Genomic DNA, 23,524 nt, shown 5'->3' with positions numbered 1-23,524 from the left:
AAGATGTCTCATTTCCCCTTTTATCTTTGTCTTAGCCTATTCTTTTTTTTTAATTGAGGTAAAATTCAACATAATATACAAATTTAAAGTGCACAGTTCATTGGCAATCTGTACCTTCACAATGTGGTGCAACCCTTAGCTCTACCTAGGTTTAAAACACATTCATCACCTACAAGGAAATCCCATACCCATTAAACATTCACTCTAGTCCTCATTCCTCCCAGCCCTTGGAAGCTACCTATCTATTCCGTCTCTATGGATTGGCCTACTTTGAGTTTTTCAAACAAACAGAATCATACAGTAGTAGATGACCTTTGGTGACTGACCTCTTTCCTTATCGTTACATTTTCAAGGTTTGTCCATATTGTAGCCTGTGTCAGTACTTCATTTTATATGGCTGAATAATTTTCCATTGTATAGCACATTTTGCTTATCTATGCATTAGTTCATGGACAGATTTCTGATGTTTTCTTCCTTTCCTATCATGAGGGTTTGGAGTCGAGAAGGGGAGATGAAAAATGTGAGCTGTGCGTCTGCCATGTTTAGCCAAAGCAATGCGGTTAAGTAAAGGCGGAAAGCTCCGGGTTCCCAGCCGGAGAGTGATCTAGCACTCATTCTCACCTCTGTTTAAAAAACAAAGTTTGGGGACAGCTGTTGTTCATGTGACCATCAAAAAGGTAAAGTCTAGCCCATCAGAGTCACCAAAAAAAATGTTTTCCTCTTCCCTGGCCTGTGGTCTCTCAGAAATATTTTTGGAAAGGCAGTTCCAAATTGTTTGAAACAGCATGACTTTCTGATTATTAGATAAGTATGTTTCAGCCCCAGGAATATTTAGCATTAAGTAGAGAACTGATACCGTTATTTCAAATCAATAGAATAGTAGTCTTGTGTTAAAGAATAATTTGTGTCTGGTTAGTATTCTAAGAACATGATATTCTACAGAAACCCATACTAATTTTGAGACATGAGCAACAACCCAGTTGCAAAATTGATATAAAGAGATAAGTATATATTTTCAGGTGTCACAGCTTATTTTCAGAATATCCTCAGTGGAGGCCTGACCAGACGGTGGTGCAGTGGATAGAGCATCGGGCTGGGATGCGGAGGACCCAGGTTCGAGACCCCTAGGTCGCCAGTTTGAGCACGGGCTCATCTGGTTTGAGCAAAGCTCACCAGCTTGGACCCAAGGTCACTGGCTCAAGCAAGGTGTTACTCAGTCTGCTGAAGGCCCGCAGTCAAGGCACATATGAGAAAGCAATCAATGAACAACTAGCAGGGTCGTCAAACTTTTTATAAAAACCGCCCACTTTTGCAATGCTGGTCAACCTGATCCCTACCACCCACTAGTAGGTGTTTCAGCTTTCATTGTGGGCCAATCGCGGTGCTGTATGGTTGCTCGCCCACCATGAAAGCTGAAATGCCCACTAGTGGGCGGTAGGGACCAGGTTGACCAGCACTGCAAAAGTGGGCGGTTTTTATAAAAAATTTGACGACCCCTGAAAGGTGTTGCAACGAAAAACTGATGATTGATGCTTCTTATCTCTCACCGTTCCTGTCTGTCTGTCCCTATGTAACCCTCTCTCTGACTCTCTGTCTCTGTAAAAAAAAAAAAAAAAAAGAAGAAGAAGAATATCCTCGGTGGATACAAAGTGTTCTATAGAAAAAAATGAAAAAGAAGAGGTGATGAGGTGCTACTTACTGTTGGAGTTTGCTAAAGAGATGAATTCCCAAATCAAATCTAGAGCAAGAGTCTGGGTGCTCATGTTGAAAGAGCATCCTCAGACTTGTGAGTTTTTTAAAGGTGTGAAGTCCGAAACCCTCCTAGAGAAGGGGGGGTGGTAAGGGGGGTGCTTCCTCTCCTAAAGCCCAGTAGACAAGGTTAATGGGGAAAAAAAACACACAAGTCCCCACACAAAGCACTTAAGGCAAGTTTTTATTTCAATTCAGCCTATCTCTGGGCACCACTGGGCTCAACACAACTTTCCTTCTTCCTGACTTTGGAAAGAAGAACGCCTTTCTGGGATTGCACACCCTCGGGGATCCAGCCCTTCCCAGGAGGCCCCCGAGGTCACGGCAAGGGAGGCCGCCTGCTGAACGGCACACTTCCTGGGCACGTGCTTCCCAGGTGCCCCTGCCTGACCAGGTTGGGGCATTTGCCCTAAGTTTGCCCCAGTGCAGGTTTGCTCCCTACAATGCAATGCCTGCCCTCTCTCATAACAGGAAAGCCATGGGCCACATCCTGCACGAGGCCGCAGAGCGCCACACTCTGCAGGTGTCTAGCACTCAGCCAGCAGCCCTCAGGGTGTGAGAGGCAGGCTCCATGACATCGCATCAAACAGCCGCGGGCAGATGACGCCCTGCAGTGCACAGGGCTCCGGCGTCTGCTAGGCCTGTGTTCGGGCAAGCATCACACCAGGCCGTAGAGAAAGACAGACACAGGAACACAGCAGCAGGGCACAGCAGCGAAACAGATCAGCAAGAAAGAGAGGCCAGGAAGGGAGACACAGCCAAACAAGTTAGTCAGCATATTTGTCAGGTGGCTAAGGGAAGGGTTCTTAGGAAAAACAAGTGTAAGTTTGATGATGTGTTTCCGGTGGAGACTGACTTCTCCTTCTGGTCGTATTCATCAACCCTCATGTGACCATCCCTGTAACCATCCTCACACCATCACCATTATCATCAGTACAAATAAAACAGAGTGAGTGAGATATGCACACTGTGTTACTGATCACACCCAGCATGAGCAGCCCTGTGAGTGACTGTCATCACAGCATCACCATCATCAGCTCCACAACACCTGGGTGAGTGCCCACGCGTGCTTCGTGCTGTAGTACTCTGTAAAAAAAAAAAAAAATCAGTGAAAACCTAGCCCCAGTCCAGCCCTCTACTGCTGTGTTATCAGCATTATTATTAACTAAAATGAATCGAATGCTTACCACGTACCAGGAACTGTATAAGCATTAAATCTTACAAAACCCTGTAAGGTATTAGCATCTTCATATGACCAATAAGAAGATAGATTTAGAGAGGTTAAGTGATGTGTCTAAGATCACAAGCTAAGGAATGATGAAGCAGGGATTTGAACCCAGCCTGTCCAGAGATATGTGTTGCTTCTCACTGGCTTCCCCAGTGGTTTTCAAACCAGGGTGCTTCCAAGAAGATTCATTAGGGCAGGAGGAAAATATTAGAACTGCTATTCATTTTTACTTATTTCATCCTTCAGTTTCTACTTTATGTTTTATCATACACTTAATTTACCATCCTAATAGAGTTTATATACAATTTATGAATAAATGAGTCATATTATGGATACATACTTAACTCTTTACTGATAGAAATCTGCAGTCAAAAAAGCTTGGAGACCACCCATCTGGACAAACTAAGATGTGGCCAGCCCCATAGTTAAGGAAATTAAATCAATCGGATGTGAGCTTACCTCTGGGAAAATATATTCAATGTGTATAATTCTGAATCGTGATAATAATTGTGTTTTGTAGACTTAAATTCTTGATTTCAACAAGTGACTAAAAATGATAGCATATCCTTTATAATGGCCTCTCTTGAAGTTTATTTAACAAATTACAAACGCACCTATATTAGCAGCAATAACAGATTAGTTGTCTAATAAACATTTTAAAGAAGTATAATTTCACCCCTTTTCTGAGTCTGCTATGAAGATGCCTCAAACTTTTCTTCATTAAAGAGCAGAGACAGGTATATGTATTTTCAAAAGTAATCCTTATCTTTTAGAGAAACATAATGTAATGCTTAGGTGTGAAATCACATGATGTCTAAGATATGCTTCAAAATGATCTGGAGTCAGAGAGTATGGGTGAGGAACCAAAAAAGGCAGAATTAGCTAAGTGTTGATCATTACTGAAGCTTGAAAGTGGAACTCCCATTAATTTTTCTGCCAACTTCTGTGTATGCTTTAGTTCCATGATCATTAAAATGTAAGAGAAAAAAAAGGTCACACCTTTTTTTTTTCTATTGAGCCCTGTCAAAACTGACATTCCAGTTGAGAAAGGAAAAGAATGACCAATTTTGGACTCCATAGAAATTACTGTATTCTGTTTCATTTGTGAAATCATGACTTTGTCTGGTAAATGTGCATCGATTTGTTTGCTGCTGTGTTAGAATCAACCTCACATGAGAAATACAGTGAAGAAAGGAAACACACTGGATCTAATTTTTTTTTAATTATTGCATAGACTGTGCAGGGAAGAATTGAGAAAAGAAACCTCATGTATCATTGAAATAAATGTCCTCTGAAAGTACCTTTCAGCTAATATTATGGGTGTGGCTAACAGTTGTAACATGTTCCACACACAGGTGGCTCTCAAGGGTAAGACCATTGACTTCAAATCTGGTTAAAATCTCAGTGTCCTTGGCCGGAGGGGCAGGAAGCAGTTTGAAGAACCCCAAACAACATTTCAAGGGAAACACAGTGAGGTGCAGACCAGGGTTCCCACAGGGACGAGAACCAACAATGGTGAGTGCTCTGCCATTGTAATTAAACCACAGAACAGCCTACCCACACATTTATCAAATAATGCAGAGAAGGCAGGAAATGGCAGTGTTCACCATGGCCCACAGCTACTGAAAAACCAGGAAATCTCTCCCGAAGGAAACACCCACCTGTTGGCCATACTGTTGCTCCAAGAAACCAGAGTCACCCCGCCAAGTGGCCTCCGGCAAGAGTCCTCCCGGAGTTCAGCCTCCAAGCTCTCTTCAACCCTTTCTGTTCTGAGTAAGAGTTTCCACACCAAGAGCTCAGTTCCAACTACACCTGAAGATAGTATCACCATGACAGGTAAAAATAGGCCCGGCTTTCCGGCTGGGCCGCCAAAGCACACAGGGCCCCAGGGACAAATGGGCTGATTGGGATCTCTTGCAGTTGTGACGTCTTCTTGGAGAGCAGCTGAGGGCAGCGGGAGCAGTGTCATCAGACGGTGCTACCAAGAAAGCATCGGGGAGACGCGCAGGAGTGCTCCCTGTGACATGGGCTTTCCTGGGAAGGGAGAGGACGGGCCCACACCGCCCTGACAATAGGGATGAAACAGAAAAAGAGATGGATGGACCAGGCTGACGTGAGGCCGCTGAAGTCCTTGGGTCCAACTGGTGGGCTGCGCAGTGGCATGACTCTGGGATCACGGAAACACAGGTGGAGGAGGTTTGAAAGGTCACTCGTCTCAATCCTTGCCCTGGTGGAGGAGCCGAGGCGTGGCTCGGAGGGCAGCTTTAGGTACTCCATAACCTTTGTCAGCAAACATCCAGGTCGTCCCAAACACACACACAATCTAAAGGAAAAAACAAGGAAAACTCTTCCCCCTGGTGAAGAGATCAGCATCCCTAAGCCTCTCCTACAAAGGAATTTCGGAAGCAGGCCTGCCCTTCTCACCTTCCCAGAGTGTCAAGGCCTTAATCAACCGTACAGGCTGTCAGCATCTTAGAGACTAGGACCTCACGGCCCCAGGAGAAAACCTGCACTACCTGTGAAAGGCACCCTCTGAAAAATTTTCCCCCAGCCATCTGGTAATAGAGATCATGAGCCTGAAAATAAATTCTCATTCCATTTAAGCCAGTAATGAATGTCTTGAATCTGCACAAAGGAAGTGATCCTCAATATGGTAAAAGTTTTACACAAAACAATGTTGCCACAACTGTCTTTAAAAGTGCAAACGATTAAAAACTGTAGAACAGGGGTCCCCAAACTACGGTCCTCGGGCCGCATGCGGCTCCCTGGGGCCGTTTATCCGGACCCCGCCACACTTCTGGAAGAGGCACCTCTTTTATTGGTGGTCAGTGAGAGGAGCACAGGATGCATCCGTATCCTGTGTTCCTGGAGTACTATATGTGGCGGCATCGCTCACGTACAGTACTACTTCCGTTTTATTTTTTTACTTTAAAATAAGATATGCGCAGTGTGCATAGGGATTTGTTCATAGTTTTTTTTTATAGTCCGGCCCTCCAACGGTCTGAGGGACAGTGAACTGGCCTCCTTTGTAAAAAGTTTGGGGACCCCTTGCTATAAAAGAATAATGATGGATGATGCATTCACTCAACCTGATAATGTTCAGCCATCAAAAATATTTTTGTATTGAGGATGTAACAATACAAAAATACATTAAAATGTTAAGAAATTTGGACACTGAATTCCATATTCATCGGGTTCAATTCATATTTTTTAAGACCTATTCATAAAATGACTAGAAATTATTACACTTAGATGAGGCATCTAGAACAGTAATATTCATAGAGAAAAATACTGAAGAGTGGTTATGGGGGGCTGGGGAAGGGGATAATGGAGAGTTATGGGTTAGTGGGTAGAGTTAGTAGAATTTCACTTTGGGATGAAAAGGTTCTGGAGACGGATGGTGATCATGGTTGCACAACTGTGTGCATCTACTTAGTGGCACTGAACTATATACTTAGTAATGGCTAAAATGGGCAATTTTTATGTTGTGTATATTTTACTGTGATCAAAGTGCACAAAAATATGACTAAAAGAAAATAAACTAAAATTTAAGAGAAGTTATATATGGATGGGAGAACTTTGTGTGACCTTTTTTCTTATTTCTAGTTTTCTGTACTCTCTAAAATGTATCAAAGGAATGTATTTACTCCATCCTGGAAAACCCAATAAACCATATTTAAAAAACAAATTTAAATATGAGATTGAATAAAAACATGTCTAATGTCTTCCTAAAGTTTTTTAAGGGTAACAATAATACACTTTCTTCACTTAGGTTAGTATCTTGCCTTGCCTGAGTCCTCTGCTCACTTCAGAGGAGGGAACTGAGGCTCAAAGAGGTTCAGTGACCTCTCAGGATGACAGAGCGTATTGAGGATAATGACCATGGCAATCTTAGGCCCTCTGTACTGAATGTGGCCCACACATCGCCAAGAGCAGACATTCAGTTTGCCGTCAGACACAGCTTCTCCAAGGCATAGAGAAAAAGCCCATCTGTTAATTGGCAACTAACTAGCCTCTACCTTCTTTAACCTTTCAGCTTTCATAACAAAGAAACCATTGGTTAAAAAAAAAAATCTTGAATTTAATCCAAAAAAGACAATTTGTTGATGGATCCTGTAGCCAGCCAACACATTTCAGCAAACTTGTTCTGTTCTCTGCTTCTCAGGAATAGGACCCTTAGGCCTTGAAACTCTGAATCACTGAGGGCTCAGTGATGCTCAGGAGCTGGGACACCCCGAGGTTGAAAATTTAGACTCATCCCTGTTGGAATAACTTTTCACAGAAAGGCTATTAGTGATTTAATACCATAATTTCATTCATATTCATCATTTAGAATATTGAATTACCTGCAGCGCCTGCTACTCCTTGTTTTTTCTCTTTAAACAAGGCAGCGGACGAGCCAGGGGACTTGGATCCAAGAGCCTGAACGCTTCACTGACGAAGATGAATTTCACACCCGTGGGTGTTGTGGGCCTCGCTCCGCGTCTCCCTGCCCTCGGCTTCCCAGTTACCTTTCGCTGGCCCTGCTTGTCAGCTCCGTGACCTTTGCACGCCTGGAAATGAAAAATCAGGCAGCTCACGTGAAGCACAGAACTATTCATGAGTTCTTTGCTAAATCCCCTGAAATAAAGGAAATTAATGCTGGTATCCAGCACCTAGTAATTAAGGAACAACGCCTCATTAGTAAGAGAGAGAATATGGAGCAATGAGAGGTCTCAGCAGAGCCTCCAGAACCAGCTCGGTCGGTGGCGGAGACAAATAGATACCGGTGAGTCAGTCACGTTCAGTCTACACTGAGGGCCATCGATCCAGAGGCCGGTCTGTGACTCAGCACAGAACCATGCTCTGCCATTCCATGGAGAGGTCACAATAAAATGGGATGCCTTGGCTATGAGCAACGATAGAGGAGTCATAGCAAAGTGTCTAAATGGGCAGAGGGGGCAGACTTTACCTCAGATGTCAACTCTGTCCGTTCCCGCCCGTCAGCTCTCGGAGAGTACTTTGACTTCTGTTAAAATGTAAACCCTTTGTAAAGTACAGCACAGGAAAATGTCAGTAATATTGTAATCATTGTGTACGGTGCCGGGTGGATACTGGAAATATCAGGGGGACTTACATACTTTCACTTTGTAAAGTATCTCATTGTCTAACCACTAGGCTCTACTCTTGAAACTAATGCCAAATAATACTAAATGTAAACTGCAATTCAAAAATAAATTTTTAAAATAAATTAATTAAAATACACACACACACACACACACACACACACACACACACAAAAGTAAACCCCTTAGACTGTTTGTCATAAACTCCCTGGAGGAAAAGCAGGGGCTGAAACACTAGTGAGGGACCAACAATCTACTTGAGTTTTGGAGACTGGGAGAGAGAGAGTGTCAGAGGGCAGCTGGGTTGGTTCTAAGCAAATTTCATCTTTCTCTCGATGTAGCCTTGGACTGAAGTTACCCAGGCAGCATCTTTTTTGGGAAAGCAATCTTCATGACCGTTTGGGCGAGGGATGGCAAATGCCTGGCACAGTTACTGCCATCCCTCTTCTCCCGACACCTCTATGTAACAGGAAGATAGTAACACCTTCCTCATTGGTATTCTATGAGCTCCACTGGAATGAAAGGTCCACAGAGAGGGGCTGCCAGGCTGCCCAATGCCAGGGCACCAGCGTTCACAAAGTAGCCTATGCGTATGGCGCACCCTAGAGTTGTGCATTGTTAATTGCAAATAGCGGCGTTGCGGTGAGAACAGGGATTTTGTCACCACTGTCCCTCAATCTGCCTTAAGCACTTGGAATTGTGCCTGACTCCAAGTAGGAACTCAATAAATATGTTTTGGGTAAATAGAACCTTTTTGAGGACTTAAGTAAATATGTAAAAGGCTTTGGCAGAAATGCTCAGTAAATGGAAGCAGTGATTATTGTCGATGATATTGCTGAACGTAATAGGAACACCTTCCCCATGGGCTTCATGAGGTGCTGGGCTTGGACGTTGACGGGCATTCTCCACCGAGCCTCCAGCTCCTGATGACAGTGGCTTTTCTCAGATTTTCCCACCTGGGTGCTGGGGACTTTGCCCTTCTGTCCCACTTGGCCTGGCTGGTACCCTTCCTGCTCCCAACCTGGCTCTGACCCCAGTCTGACCTCGAGGCCACTGCAGGACAGGAGGAGTGTCACCCTGGCTGCCACGGGAGCAGCTGTCTCATCTTCGCGTAAAAGTCAGGACTTTCCTCTTCTCTGCCCCTTCTTGGCTCCTTCATTTGGCACCAGGGCTGCTATTCAGTAGCCCAGTGCTACTCAAAGGCCACGGCTCCTTCTTGGAAACGGCATAGCCCTGAAAACAAGGGGCCCAAACACTTCTGCCAACAGGGACATTGCATAAGAACATCAGTGTGTTCCAGCTGACAAGAATCCAGCTTCAGAGAGGAGGGCAGGGACTCTTCCCTACTCTCGGGCAGGCTATGCGGACATTTAAGCCACCTCTCATTCAAAGGGATGAATTTGGTTTTAGAAATTAGACCCTGGCTTCAGCCTGGAGTTGCCTCTCATCTCCACTGTGACTATACCCACAGGGACAGTCCCTTCTGGGGGACAATATGTGGCTGTCACCTTTGTATAACATGAACAATGTCAAGAGGGAACCCACCCCAGAAATAGGATCTCCTCAAATGCCTGGGATTCCATTATTAGTGATTCACTCTTTTGGGTTAGCACCACCCACTCTCTGGCCATCCTGGAAAACACAGAACTCCTGGGAGGGGTGACCCATTAAGTTCCTAACACCCGGAGTGAATAACTTCATCAGACATTTGTTTTCCTCCTGATGGGAGAGACATGTGGGTCCTTGGCTCATGGTGTCAGGTTGGGTCTCACAGGAATGACAGAAAAAGGACAGACTTCCAGTTGAATTTCCTTAACGTCACCTGCTTTCCTAGAGCTGGGCCTGCTTTTCTCAAAGGCAGCTGGCCCGTACCTGTTGATTTTCTTAAGTCAATCACCATAGGATTCACAGGCAACCAACATGCACAAAGGCAAGTTTCATACCCACATGTAATGGACATCTGGCAAATGTCTGTTATCCTCCCCTTCCCAAAAGTGAAAAGATAGATTTGTCTTGGGAGAGTGGACCAGTAAGTCCATGCCTACCCTTCGTCTCCTGGGAAAGACATGTCAGAAAAATCAGGTTTCTCCTCTACTCCCTACTGCAGCGTGGGCATCCCTCTGCCCAGCCAACCCACTTGGTCCATGGATCCTTTGCTCTTGCTGCAGGAGAGAGCAAGAGAGGGCTGGTGTGTGTGTTTGAGCAACTGCTTGCTTGGGACTGGATTCTTGGTCCCAAGGCCATGAGAATTTGAAGAGCCTCTCGCTTGGTGTTGACTCTGCTCTGCTTCCCAGCTCTGCAGCCCCCCTCCCCGCCCCCAGGACCAGGCCCTGCTTTAGCCCTCAAAAGGTTGACCATGAGGGACTGCGTGACCAGCCTCCTTTGTCCTCTGCCTTTAGGTACTCTCAGCCAATGGGAGGCACCAGGAGGAGTTTGGGAGACAGGGGGAGAGAGAAGCAAGTGCTGTTTCCCCCACTCCCTCCCTACTGGACCAGTTTTGTGGCGGTGGCTGTGTCCCTGAGCTTTGGTCACAGCTTCCCTGAGGCACCCTTATCCCATGGCTACAATACTCACCTGGGTTCCAAGGCTACCAGGGGTGGAAAAGAACTCATTCTTGCTAGTCCTCAGGTGTTCAGCCATCTCCTACTGATCAGCATCCTTTACCTTCCATTCACCAAGGCTGTTGTAAGGACCAACTGGGACTCTGGTAGCAGTCTCTTCACCAACACCTGCTGAACAATGAGAAAAAATAAGGAGAAGAAAACCTCTCTTTCGAAGAAGCATGTGGATCAGGCTCAGAATTAACCAAGAGAAGTCACTTCGCCCCTACTCAGCCCATCTGTCCTCAAGATCCCTGGGCTGACCCTGGATATCCAGTTCCACCTTCTCCATCTGCAGAAACACTGCATCCATCTGGAGCAGGGATCCTAAGGAAGATTTTTTTTTTTCCTTTTCATTTCTTACAGCCACTTAGTTACCTCTCTGGAATTCTTCCTAGACATCTCTGTGTTAGTTCAGCCAATAAGTATTCAATCAAAGATGCTATACTTTCCCAAAGAAGGACAAAAAAAATACACAGAAACATAGGTTTCCCCTTTAGCCTTTCATTTTCTAACATTATTCAATTCATACTTTATACCACAATGCTGGTCATTCTCTCAGTCTTGGAACGTCCAGATGATGGAAACAGCAACAATAAAAACAGAAGTAAGGTGAAAGGGCAGTAAAAGTACAACATGAACTACAGAGAGGCCCCATCCTCAGATGGGAAAATGAAAGCCCAGAAGGTGGAAGGAAACTGCCCCAGGTCACACCAGTGGCAGAATCTGGGCCAAAACTCTGGCTCTTTCAGAACCCATTCTATGGACACAGCAGCCCAGTTACCCAATGAGAACTCTTACCCTACTACATCTACTTAACTGTTTCCACTGCCAAACTATAAGCTCTCTGCGCCAGTGAGAGCCCTCATTCTACTTGAATTTACTTATCTATTCCCTCTACTGGACTGTGAGTTCTATGAGGACAGAAGCTAAGACTCGTTTATCATTTTACCAGCAGACCCTGGTTCGGTGTCTGGAACATAATTCTTTCTGGAATGAATGAATATTCTGAGGGCAGACTTCTATACTTTCAGATGTCAGACATTTTAAGTCATACTTCCACCAGCCCTCATCGCATCCATTAGGAGACCACTCAAAGTCACAAGCCATAAAGCCAAGGACACCACACAGATATCTAGATTCTAGCTCTGAATCCTATAATATGCAGCGTGTCTAGATTGGCACTTAAGGAGCCATATGAACTCTGTCTTCAGAGGCTTTCAGGAAGAGAAAAAGAGATTGACAGGCAGGCTCCTCAACTTGGAACCCAAGAACCTCATTTTTACTACAAATGATAGGAAGTGTTTGCCAAATATTCCACATGCTCCCATAATTTCCCACGCCTACCTTTCAGCTAGAATGGGCCATGTGACTTGCTCTGGGCACAAACTAAGGGTGTAAGTGACATGGGACACTTCTTAGCTAAAGCAGTTAATGGCTGATGTGCCTCCTCCGTCTCTCTCTTCACTCCCTCAGTGTCCTGAATGTCATTTGTTCTAAATGGTGCATCTATAAGAAGGAGTAAGGCCAATCAGCTTACATCAGATAGCTGATGAGGGAGAAATCAACATTTAATATATTAACTCACTTAAATTTTGTGATTATTTATTACTGCAACATAGCAGACCTTATCCTGACTAATGCACCACGTAATATGACATTTGAATGGTGTTTGTGCCAAATTGAATTGTTGGCATTATTTTCCCATTTCCTGTAACTCAGGAGCTAGAAAAAAAATCAACATTTTTCAGACACCCTTGAAAAACATGGTTCTAGGAGCAAATTAGCTCCCCCAAAAATGCCTTTGTGTGAACCAGCATTATAATGGAAAACTCACCAATATGTGGAAATTAAGCAACAGACTCCTGAACAATAAATGGATCAAAGAAGATTCAAAAGAGAAATCAAAAAATATCTTGAATGAAACGAAAATAAAAATATAACATACCCCAAAACTTCTAAGATACAGCAAAAGCAGTTCTAAGAGGCAAGTTTATATCAATAAATATTTACATTAAGAAAAAGAAAAAGATCTCAAATAAACAACCTAACTTTAGACCTCAGGAATTAAAGGAAAAAGAGTATACTAAGCCCAAAGTTATCAAAAAGAAAGAAGTAACAGATACGAGCAGAAATAAATGAAATAGGCTAGAAAAGCAATAAAAAACATCAACAAAACTAAAAGCTGGTTTTTTGAAAAGGTAAACAAAATTACAAAGTCTTCAGCTACACTAAGAAAAGAGAGAGACTCAAGTAAACAAAATCATAAATAAAAGAGAAAACAGCCCAGGCGGTGGTGCAGTGGATAGAGCATCAGACTAGGACACAAAGGACCCAGGTTCAAAACCCCGAGGTCGCCAGCTTGAGCACAGGCTCATCTGGTTTGAACAAGGCTCACCAGCTTGAGCCCAAGGTCATTGGCTTGAGCAAGGGGTTACTCAGTCTGCTGTAGCTCCCCAGTCAAGGCAAATATGAGAAAGCAATCAATGAACAACTAAGGAGCCGCAATGAAGAATTGATGCTTCTCATTTCTTTCCCTATTTGCCTGTCCCTATCTGTCCCTCTCTCTGCTCTCTCATCTCTGTCACACCCAAAAAAAGAGAAAACATTACAACTAATATGGCAGAAATACAAAAATCAGAAGGACTGCTATGGACAACTATGTCAACAAATTGGATAACCTAGAAAAAATATTAATTTCTAGAAACATACAACCTACCAAAACTGAATTGTGAAGAAAGAAAATCTGAATGGATCAATAACAAGTAAGGAGATTGATTTAGTAATCTAAATCCTCTGGACAAACAAAAGCCTATAAATTTACTGATGAATTCTATCATTTCAAGAACAATTACTACCAATTCCTCTTAAACCCTTCCAAAAACCACAAGAGGAAGGACCACTTGCAATCTCATGTTGCAAAGCCAGCACTACCCTGATACCAAAGCCGGATAAATATACTCCAAGAAAAGAAAATTACATTCCAATATCCCTGATGAATATAGATACAAAAATCTTTAAGAAAACACTAGCTTCCATAATTCAAGAGCAAATTAAAAGAATCATACAGCATTATCAAGTTTGATTTATCTTTTGGGTGCAAAGACAATTCAACATATGCAAATTAATAAATGTGATACATCATATTAAAAGAATGAAGGATAAAAATCATATGTTCATCTCAATACATGCAGAAAGAGCAACTGATAAAATTCAACATTTTTTATAAGAACGCTCAACAAATTATGTATAGAAGGAATGTAGTTCAAAATAATAGAGGTAATACATGACAAGCCCATACGTAATATACTCAGTGGTTAATAGCTGAAAGCTTTTCCTCTAAGATCAGGAACAAAAAAAAGGATGCCCAATCTTGCCAATTCTATTCAACATAGTATTAGAAATCCTAGCCAAAGGAAACAGGCAAGAAAAAGAAATACAAGTTATTTAATCAGAAAGGAAGAAGTAAAGTCATATCTGTTTGCATATGGCATGATCTTATATGTAGAAGACCATAAAGACTCCACTAAAAGAACATTTAGAACTAATAGACAAATTCAGTAAAATTGCAGGATACAAAATTAATTTACAAAAAAATCTGTTGCGTTTCTATGCACTAACAATGTACTATTGGAAAGAAAAATTTAGAAAGCCATCTTATATTTTAATATTATTCAACCATAAGAAAGAGGGAAACTCTGCCATTTGCAACCACATGGATAAACCTAGAGGACATCCTGCTGAGTGGAATTAGCTGACAGAAAAAAGTACTGTATGATCTCACTCATACGTAGAATAAAAAAAAAATCAAACTCAAAAACAGAAAGTAGAATGCTGGTTACAAGGGTCTGGGGAATGGAGGTGATGGGCAGAGGCTGGTCATAATCATAGGATACAAGTCTTCAGTTATAAGATGAATAATTTCTGGGGTTCTAGTGGATAACATGACGACTATACTTAATATTGTGCTGTGTCTTGAAATTTGCTAAAGCAGTAGGCCTTTAGTGTTCGAACCATTTAGAAAGTGGTAACTGGGAGGTGATGGATGGGCATATTAACAGGACTGTGGTAACCATTTCACAAAGTATGTCAAATCATCACATTGTACATGCTAAATATATACAATTTTACTTGTCAATTATAACTCAATAAAGCTGAAGGAGAAGACAAATTGAGGTGCTCTAAGACTCTGACCAATGGTTCTTCTGTTGTATAATGCCGACTTTGAGTAGTCTTGGTAGAGAAAGTTCACCTTCCTGAACCATGGGGACCCACCTGAGTATTCTAGAGGACTGTGTGTGGAATTTGCAAGTGGGAGCAGGGCAGCGTCCACCGCATGCTCACAACATTTAAGATTGTGAAAGACACCCTTTAAATAAAATGTAATAATCAGTATTTGCTTTTATGGTATGGTTCATAAAAACATACAGTCCTCATAAAGAGCAGCCATTGCCAGCCAAAACCTGTTAAGTGCCTAGAGATTTTATTTCAGAGTTAACAACCTGAGTTCCTCACATGTCTCAACTAATGATGCCCTATGTGACCTTGAGCCTCTAACTTAAATGTCTTGTGCTTTATTTTCTCTGTCTATAAAAGGGATATAATGACACTAGCTGCTGGATTATGTTGGCAACATGCTTAGAGATCCCCAGATCAAAGGTGCTCCACCTGGACCAAACGAGATGATGATGGTGTTTACAATCATTAGTTTGTTATTATTGTTGTTGTTTAAGGTGGCCATGTTGGAGGCCAGGAAATAGGGCTGCCTTCACCTTTTCATGCTGCAAAAGCCACTGACATAGAGACCACTCATTTCATCGACAGCACATGATACCACAATGCTAGGCTCCCCCTGATGTGTAAGGCATTCTCCTTCTTCGAAGAAGGGCCACAGAGCATCTCCAAGGGGTAAATACCTGTCTTTGAAAGAAGGTGGCCAATGAGGAAGACCTTAACTAAGGAGCCTGGGACCATAGCCAGGAAGCTTTAGATTTGAGTCCCAACTTCACCACTTAGAATCCTGTGGCCTTGAGCAGGAGCCATAAGTTCCCAGGATCATCATTCCCTGATTGTAAAATAAGGATGTTTCATTAAAGTGATCTTTTGGTCTCCTAAGTCTGATTTTAATCGTCATCCTAAAAATCACAGCAGGGGATTCTGCCCAGAGAAAATCATGCCCGCACTTTTCTCCAGAGTATAATGACACTATCATCACCATGCTTCCGACAAGCAACGGTCCCCTCACCCACACTCAGGCAGTAATGTGCTAAGTCTGCGACAAGGAAATGTATTGGACTTGTTTGAAAATTTACCAGCAAACGGAGGACTCAAAATTATAAAGTCAAAATCTATGTAGCAGTAAACACTTATGATGGTTTTCAAAGTATGCTCATGCGGGGTCATTGCGTGCCTTTCTGGGGCCTGTATACAAAAGGTGCCCCATCTGGGTGAATGAATTTGAAAAGAATCCTCCTGTGAATGTACACTGCTCTGTGTACACATGGGTTATAAATAGACTGTACTTTGTGCAAAGAAAAAGACATCCTTATCCCCAGGTAAGGACAGTCCTATTCCCAAGCCCAAGTCTTAAGGAGTGGAACATGGGCCAGACTTCAACACCCAAGGGACTCCTTGGCCAGCAGTTTTTTGCAGCATACACACTGCATAACCATAGATGGCAGCCTCGGACCTGTTGACTCCTAAGGGTCCCATAGAGTCCCCTATGAACCTCCGATGGTTGATAGAAATCATCCCCCCACCCCACCAGCTGATTTTTACTTGCTTTACATGATACTGGCTGTCCATAAAAATTTTGGTACTTTGAAAATTTTGATAACTACTGTGCATATATAACGTAGAAATAAAAGGAGTTTTTGTTTGGAGCTATGTAGAGGCTCAAATCTGGAAAACATTTTCTTAAGCCATAGTTTAAAGAAACAAGTTAAGTTGTTAAAGACTGTCCATCAACGTGAACTTAGAACTACAAAAATTCTTCCCCCACCCCCACTCTTTCTCCAATGCATATACCGTATTTTCCCAAGTATAAGATGCTCCCATATATAACATGCCCCTTAATTTTGGGGGCCCGAATTTTGAAAAAAAATGTATTACATAAAGTTATTAAACTCATTCATACAACTCTTCATCACTGTCAAAACTGCCATCCATTAGCTTGTCCTCATCTGTGTCTGAGGGCAAATCACTGTCTTCAACAATGAGCACAAAAACAAGTGCAAAAAAGGGGGAAATGCAAGTAAAAAAATCTACAACTACTCTATAAGACGCACCCAGTTTTAGACCCCAAAATTTTTGGGAAATAGCACATCTTACATATGAGGAAATACGGTACTTTATACCTGGGGTATCTGTCCTGTCAAAATCAGTGTTTTTAAATGTGGGAGGGGGGAGAGAATGTCACCCTATATACAGTGTAAAAAAAAAAGTTACCGCCCTGGCCAGTTGGCTCAGTGGTAGAGCATCGGCCTGGAGTGCAGGAGTCCCAGGTTTGATTCCCGGCCAGGGCACACAGGAGAGGTGCCCATCTGCTTCTCCACCCCTCCCCCTCTCCTTCCTCTCTGTCTCTCTCTTCCCCTCCCGCAGCCAAGGCTCCATTGGAGCAAAGATGGCCCGGGTGCTGAGGATGGCTCCATGGCCTGTGCCTCAGGTGCTAGAATGGCTCTGGTTGCAATAGAGCGACACCTAGATGGGCAGAACATCGCCCCCTGGTGGGCATGCCAGGTGGATCCTGGTCGGGTGTATGCAGGAGTCTTTCTGACTGCCTCCCCGTTTCCAACTTCAGAAGAATACAAAAAAATAAAATAAAAAAGAAGTTGCCTCACTTTCTGTATCTATCATGGTCTCAGGTAATCAAATTATTTGGGATGCAACCATGTCCTCATCAGATGCCTGGAAGCAACCTCTGCCATGGGGTTCACACACATTCAGGCAAGGAGCACCTGTCGGGCTCCTAGCTCTCATTTCTCTCTCCCCTCTCCTCTCCTCTCTTCTCTCTGTCCTTCCTTCTTCTCTGCCTCGTCCTACACACACCAACTTGATGCCACAGGGACATTCAGATGCCTAATCCTCAGCACTCTGAGGCCAGGAGAAAATTGGGAGTTCATCCTTACACCCTTTGTTCCCCATTAGACCTACCCTACTACATTTCTACTCTATGACAGCCTTTATTTGATGAATAGAGAACTTACCTGCAGCTTGATGCCACCCCAGACTATACACTGGGATGCTCGTCACAGGTCCTTATGACTTGGAGGCAGATCCTATCATGCCCTCCTGCCAGGATTCATCTTGCAGGATGGAGGGAGACATGAGAGAGGGCCACTCGCACTCAAGTCTGACCCAGTGACTCCATCTCCACCTCTCTTCTTCTCTGACGATTGAGAGAGGTCAGGCATGGGGAAGGAAGTGGCGGATCACATCTTGCTCTCGCATCTTCCATCTGAACGCTCAGCACTTAGACTTAAAACTGTGCCACATCGATTTGGATGTTCTGCCATGCCTTGAATGGAAAAGGTTCCTAAGATGGGAGCAAGTGGAAAGTGGAGGGTATCACAACACTTAAGTTAATTTTCACATGTCAACCTGCCACAAACTAGCCCTGGGGGATAGGGTGAAGAAGAGGGAAGACTGAAGGTGGGACAGGCTCTGTGAACAAGAGAACTCTGTCGCAGAATGGGAGCCCAGTGGTGGCACTGGGACTGCAAGCAGGATGGGAAGGCTCTGTAAATATTTGTATCAAAGCTCTTTTTAAAACAATGTGCATCCCTGACAGCCCAGCAATTGCATTTCTAGGGGGTAAGATAACCAGACAAGTGCACAATGATTATCTACAAAGATGTTCCATGCAGAATTGTTTACAGTGCAAAGAAATTGGAAATAATCGACATGTTCAACAGTAGGGAACAGATATGGAAATAGCTATGTTTGCAAAGGAATGGTGTGTAACCATTAAAAATTTATGATCTAAACTATATTTATTAGAATGAATAGATAGAAAGCTATCTGGTTAAGTGAAAAAGCAGTTTACTAAGCATTACATTTTTGTTATATATGCATCAGGTATATAAATATTAGCAACAGTTATTCTAGTGTGAGATGCTCTCTGTTTATATTTTCTAAATTCTCTACAAAAACCAAATACTAATTTTTAAATAAAAAATAGTAATAAAAAACATTTTGGTTGTGTACAGAAGACAAGCTCTGTAATTTGGAAGAAAAAGAGGAAAACCACTCCTCTTTTCAGTTTAAATTCTGAAAAACTCATTGGTAAGACCAGTATGCCTACTTAAAGGGATAGCTCTTCTGCGTCTCTGCCCTTCTCAAAGGGGTAGTGTGTTAATCAGGGTTCTTTGCTGCAAACAACAGAGCCCACTGTGGCCAGTTTCAGCAGAAAGGGAGTTCATGAAGGGATATTGTGACTTCTACTTTCAGGAATATGGACTAGACATACTTCTCCCTATTTCTCCCATTAAGTATAAAATTTGGAGTAAATACAGCAATCTTTCTTCTCTTCAGTTTTCTAGATTATGTTTAATGGTTGAAGCAAAAAAAATTATATTATCTGACATAGTTCTAAATGTATTTAGAAGAAATATTTAAGGCAATTGCGATATAAATGGTGAAGGGTGAAGGACTTAAAGGGACATAAGTTTCTACACTTTATTTGAATCGGTAAAATTCAACAGCAGTAGACCATGATAAGTTATGTATATATAATGTAATATTAGAGCAACCACTAAATGAGCTATCAAAAAGATACAGTTGAAAACATAACAGATAAATCAAAATGCAATTCTAAAAAATATTCAAGTAACCTACAGGAAGACAGATAAAATAAAATACAGAAACAAACAAATAAACCAAAAAAAGAGAATGAACAGAAAAGAAAAACTAAAATAATATACTTAAGAACTGTGAAACCAGTAAGTGTTAATGGTCTAAATACAGAGATTAAATGAGAAAGATTGTTTAGTAGACTTAAAAATATGGCTCAACTATAGGCTGTCAGACTTCAAAAGAATGCTATAGGTAGGCTGAAAGTAACAGGATGGGAAAACTATGTCATGCAAACTCTAAGCAAAAGAAAGCAGGATATAGAATTATATGAAAAATTCCAGAGCAAAGAAAATCACCAGAAGCAGAAGAAATTACATAATTTCAAAAGGGCCGATTCACAAGAAAGATTTGGTATTCCTAAAAGAGTACTATTCATCAAATGGAGTTGCAAAATACTTTACCAATATAACCTGGAAGGAGATATAGAAAAGATCAAAACAGTAGTTGCAAACTGCAGCACCCCTCTTTCAACAATTAATACAACAGCTAGAGAGACTATCAACAGAAACATAGAACTCAACCATGCTGTCAAACCTACAGAATCTAATCAACATTTAGAGAACACCCTACCCCGCAACAGCAGAACACACATGCCAGCATCCGTGGACCATGCACAGGTAGCCCGCATCTGGACCATCAGGCAAACCTTAACAAACGAATAGGGTACTGAGTAGCTCACAAACCTCCTGGAGGGTCTGAGAGTCAGACTTGGATGCTCCGCCACAAAGAAGAACAAGAACACCCCTCAAGCCCCGCAGCAGGGGTGCTTCTGCAGATGCCCCTGCCACCACCCCTGGACTGTGCCACACACTGACTCTGCCAGGACACCAACCACTGCTGCCCCTGAAAACAGCTCTATTGCAGTGCTGCCTTCCTCATATATCCCCTTTCAAGAGCAAAGTCTGCTTTGCAGGGGGCGGGGGCTGGGCTCAGTGAAGGAGTCTATGTCATGACTCCTGCCCCAGCTATAAGTAGTCTGAGAAAGCCCACAGAAAGCTCCTCCACTGGGGAATCAAGACTCAGAATGCAGAATCAAAACTAAGAAGATATGCAGAAAGGCTAGACTCCACAAAGCTAAGGAATGCCTACTGCAGAATGGATGGCCCCCTGGCCTGCACCAGCAGCCGTGCCTGGCCTCTGTGTCGGTCTGGCCCACAGTGTGGGTTCCCACGCATGTACAGCAGGAAGCCCCGGGCTCCCCAGGAGAAGCTAACTGCTTTCCCAGCCTCCCTTGCACGCCTGTCCAGCCCCGAGCTCACTTCTCACACATGAGAACTCTGGGGTGGAATAAGTTACCAGTTAAAATGAACTCATTGCAAGCTCCATGTTATCTCACCCTCCAATCTTGCTTGAGTGAATTCTTATCTCCAGGTCGAGGTTGTTTTTCAGCAGAAATGAATCAAACTCGGGCACAGGACCAGCTATCTGTCAGGAGGAGCAAGGAAGGGCGGAACATGCGAGTGTGTATGCACCTTCACACATGACAAGGCTCTTCTGGTCAACCTGAGAGAGAAAAACAAATGACTTGTTTACACTTTGCCCCAAACAAACCGCACAAGATCCCTCTGGTCCCAAATTAAAGAAATCAGAGGCACACCATGTGGGCAGGCAGAAAAGAGCAGCTAGAATAGCTCTCCATGTCACTTAGACTGGCCAAGTGCTCACCCATCCGTGCGACACTTAGGACTTCCGGAGGAAGGGGAAGATGGGTAAGGAGACAGGTGAAAAGTTGCACAGTGGTTAAGAGCTTTGGGGTCAGGCTGACCCGGGCTCAGATCCTCACTCGGCACTTCTTACTGTGTGCCTTTGAGCAAATTAATCTCTCCACATTCAGTTTGTTCAACTGTTAAAGCAGGATAATCAAGTCCTTCCCCTCAAAATGTTTTAAGAGGATTAAAATGAGATGATATTTGTAAAGTGTTTGGCACACAACAGTAAGTTCTCAATAAATCACTGCTGCTCACAATATGATTAAGGCAGAGTTTGTTTTTGTTGTAGTTTTTTAAAGTAGAGACTATAAAGGGCAGAAGGAATGCTAGTATATTTTCTCCCCCTTGAAAGTGAGGAGACTGAATAAAACTCTTTTATTTTTAGGGAAACTGTCATCTCCCTCCCCAGCAACGTGACTCCAGGCACATAGTTGCCGCTTTGACATAACACCGAGCCCCCGGCTAGAATGCGGCACTCACTAGAGCCAAGCTGCCCAGGGCCGGAGCTGGGCTGGTGGCTCTGGTTGGCCAGAGACATGCAAGGGTTCCAAGCCACCATCTGGGTCCAGCTCCTGGCTCCAAGGTCTGGGGACACAGAGGTGGCCTGCAGGGAGGATGTGGCCTGGGTACAAGGAGAGAAAGCACAGGAGACCCACCTCCTCCTACAAAGGGAGCTCTCCGCGTTAAAGAAGGGGAGGGAAGGACTCGGTAGGTTTGAGATCCCAGCGAGTGAGCAGGTCAGGGCCAAGTAAAACAGGGGCCAGTCCCCAGAAACCTACAGGCAGAAAAAAGTAAGTGCCCTCTCAAGTTCACCCCCAAATCCCACACTCTGGGAACAACTGTTTCCTCAAAACGAAGTGAAAGGAGAGTGACCCCCACCCCAGGGAACGTTCCCCCACGGAACACCCCTTCTGGCAGCTGTCAATCAGAAGTCAGGTCAGGAGGCACAAAGACCCCGACTGCTGCTTCCAGCAAGTTCTGCCAAGTGGCTTCTGGGTTTGAGCACATGGTGCAAAGCCCTGCTCCACAGTGACAGGCTGTGTGACCTTCGGCCAGCTGCGGAACTGATCTGTGCCAGTATCCATTGGCAGAAGCGGGGAGAGTCATTATCCCAGCCACACAGGAGTGCTGCGAGGATTAGATGAGATAAGGTCTACTGAGTTCTTGCAACAGTGTCCGGAACACACTGAGCACTTAGAACACAGTGTTCAAACTTAGTCATAATTATTGTTATTATTATTAATATTAGCATCAGCGCTACTTTCCTCCTGCCGTGGCTGCCAAGGAAACTTCACCTAGGAAACCGCCCTTTCTGACTGCTGCAGGACCTAGGAAATTGAAAAGGAATCCGTAAGGAAGTGAGTGAACTGGAAAGACACCGGTGACCTCCGTTCTCAGGGTCAACAGGACACACACAGTAAGGCCAGGCAAATGCAAGAGGGCAACTGCTTCTCAGGCCAGAGAGACCGTGGTTCGAAGTCCAGCTTAAATATGCTGTGACTTTGGGCAGGTTGCTTAACTTCTCTGAGCCTCTGAATCCTCATCCCCGAAGTAGAGATAAAAATCCACAGCACCACCCTTGCAGATTTAGTCCTGCGGAACAAATAATGCAGAAATGTACATGAAAGAGGTTTTGCACAGCATCTAGCACATAGTTGATCTCAGCAAAAATTGGTTTCTTTTTCCCTGTTCTCGGCAAGAAACCCTTCAGCTTCTGGCTGAACATCATGGCTATGAATACAACCTCCAAAGTAATAAGAAAAGTTTTCCCCATGCCCTACGCCATCTTTCCTTTCTTCCCACCTGAATTTCAAGCAACATCTGGTGATACAGTAACAGCTAACCCACCATTGACTTCTCGCTGTGGGAGGCCTAAGTTCAAAGTCCAGCTCCTTTGATGACTGAGAAATGTTGGACACGTTTCTTTGCTTCTCTGGGCTTCAATATCCTCATTTATACACTAGATAACAATCTACAACAGCTAGTTTGCTGATTTAGTTCTCTGGGTTCAATTACAGATTATATATAAAGGGGCCTTAAGTTAGTAGTTGGCACATAAGTGTAGGTGGCCCACATTTTGCATCCATCATGTCATTTAATCCTCACAATCATCCTATGTTCCCAGTGTTCCAGCCTGAGACTAAGGCTCAGAGAGGTTGCGCCACTCACCGAAAGTCACACAGGTAGATACCTGTTCCTGGCTCAAACAGCAGTTGCCAGACTCAGGTTTGTGGTGAGCCACATAGAGAAAAGACTTGGTTCCCCTTGTGGAGAGCAAGT

General features: G+C 43.5%; 1 long non-coding RNA gene across 3 annotated transcripts; it reads right to left on the bottom strand.

The window, feature by feature from the left end:
• Nucleotides 1-1,950: 1,950 nt before the first annotated feature.
• Nucleotides 1,951-20,701, bottom strand: LOC136318645 (uncharacterized). 3 transcript variants are annotated; one of them, XR_010728104.1, is made up of 6 exons: nt 20,625-20,701; nt 17,888-18,216; nt 10,657-10,814; nt 7,324-7,530; nt 4,639-5,300; nt 1,951-2,835 (listed from the first exon to the last, which is right to left on the bottom strand). It is a non-coding gene; the product is annotated as an uncharacterized lncRNA (long non-coding RNA). The 3 variants fall into 3 exon arrangements; XR_010728103.1 differs by lacking the exon at nt 20,625-20,701 and adding an exon at nt 20,219-20,334; XR_010728105.1 differs by lacking the exon at nt 20,625-20,701 and adding an exon at nt 20,219-20,334 and having other exon boundaries at nt 4,639-5,144.
• Between the last annotated feature and the right edge of the window lie 2,823 nt (nt 20,702-23,524).

Source organism: Saccopteryx bilineata, chromosome 1, assembly GCF_036850765.1.
Source record: "Saccopteryx bilineata isolate mSacBil1 chromosome 1, mSacBil1_pri_phased_curated, whole genome shotgun sequence".
NCBI classification, from domain to species: domain Eukaryota; kingdom Metazoa; phylum Chordata; class Mammalia; order Chiroptera; family Emballonuridae; genus Saccopteryx; species Saccopteryx bilineata.
Note: the sequence above shows the minus strand (reverse complement) of the source record. Positions and strands in the feature narration are given on the sequence as shown.